Source organism: Spermophilus citellus (genome assembly GCF_964194105.1).
Source record: "Spermophilus citellus genome assembly, chromosome: 17".
Classification (NCBI taxonomy): Eukaryota; Metazoa; Chordata; class Mammalia; order Rodentia; family Sciuridae; genus Spermophilus; species Spermophilus citellus.
This window is the reverse complement of record NC_138199.1, coordinates 44,877,480-44,879,473: the sequence shown is the minus strand read 5'-3', so window position 1 is coordinate 44,879,473 and position 1,994 is coordinate 44,877,480.

Here is a 1,994-nt window from a genome sequence, read left to right as displayed (position 1 = left end):
GAAAGCCCTTGGGTGTTCTCTGATATAACTGGGTGAGACTTGGAAATGATGAGCAGGTGGGACTAGAAACCAGTGCAAAATAAATAATTACTATGCATCTATAGCCACAGGGTAGTAGGACCTGGGTATCCTGGGCTTCTTACATTCCAGCATCACTTTTCATTCCTCCAAAATAAACTCCCCATAATTCGGTCTCTAATTTTGAGAACACCAGGTTCATTTCTACTTCTACTCGTTTGCTCATACAGTGTTCAACCATAAGCATAGTCTTCCCTTTCCCCTTGCATATTTTATTTAATTGAGCAATCCTGTAAGACCCTCTCTTATTTGATATCTTTTTCAACCAATATTTGCCTCTGCACTGAACACCTGCCACACTGCATTATCATCCACTTACACACTTAATTGCACACTGTCTCATATCATTATTTTAATGTTTTCCAAGTATCTATCTTGTCTGTTGAACTTGACTGTCTTCCCTTTGAGTTCAGGGACTTGATCATGAATGTCTTCTGGTTTTTTTCCCCCCAAGAGCTCTATGCTTCCACATATAGTAATTTAATACTGATAGGATGGGTGGATGAAGAAACAGCACATAAACATGGCATATGTATACTTTCTTCACTGATTTCTTATCATTACTCAAATTGTTTTCCTAGTAGTGGAGATAAATTTTTCTGATGTTCAGATGTTCTTACTGTATCACAGATTTTTCTGATGTTTGGATGACTGGAAAGGTATACAGTGTGAAGGAAAATGCAAGTACACCGACTGCATAATTTGCAGCAAGAGGAGAGCCATCTATCTCACACAGTCCACCCGCGCCTCATCTGGGAAGGAGGAAAACAACTGCAGGACTGACAACAGGAGTTATGTAAGGGGACCCTGGCTGCCTCCCACCATTCCTACCTTTGTTTGTGTTTTCTCTACCCACCTCCCAGCATGTGTAGATCAATCCAAATTAATCAGCATAAGACCCTCTCCTGCTGCTGCCATTGGTTCAGATATGAGTCCTTGCCCCCACCCAGATCACTGAGTACAGGGAAGATGTTTGCTTGAGGCCTCTGGAAAGCAGCATTTTCACCAAGTGAGATCCTTCCAAATTTTTAGATGAGGCTGATACCATAGAAGGTTTTCCAGAGGAATGGAAAGGTACCTGGTCTGGTGACCTTCTGTTGGTGACTCATACTAACCCTGAAACCCAACCCTATTGTAAATTTCATTTAAATGAGCTTTACTATTTAGTGTTTTCTGTTATCTGCAACCGAATATAAACAGGTACACACATCATAACTGTAATGATAATATCTACAGGGCAAATTCAGTAACTAGGAGAGGAAAAGCTAATCGTGATGTAAAACTTCTTCACTTTACTATGCAATTGTTTACTTGGGAGAGTACTTCAGTAAGGAAGGGCTTGAAGAGGATCATTAAGATGTAGAGCACGAGTTGGTATCATCTAGGGGGCTTAAAATTTCTCCACAATTTATCAGCAAGCTTAAGACATTCAGATAGAAGCTGAAATGAAACAGAAAAGGCAGCAGATACAGTACATGAAAAACTTTCCAGGAGGAAACGATTTATTTTATAAAACCTGGTGCCCAGCAGATTAAATTGCTTTGTTTTAAAATTTTATGTTAAAAGACAGATTCATCATACACCGTACAAAACTTATGAAGTCACAAAAGAAAGTGTATAGTCTCGCTCCTTCTCTGGCCATTCCATATACGTTATTGAACCTTTCCAGAGCTGTTTTATTCATTTCCCATATGCACATACAAACCTCAGCATCCTATGTATCATTCTGTAGAGTGTTTTTTAACCTCGCATAATGTATCTTGGAGGCCATTCCACATCTGTGGTGCCCATAGAGCTATTTCTTTGAAAGGCTGCGGAGAATTTCAAATAGGGCCCAATCATACAATTCCATGAATTTAGCCAGTGTTATTGTTAGACATTCAAATTATTTAAGATCCTTTGCAATGTCAAGCAAT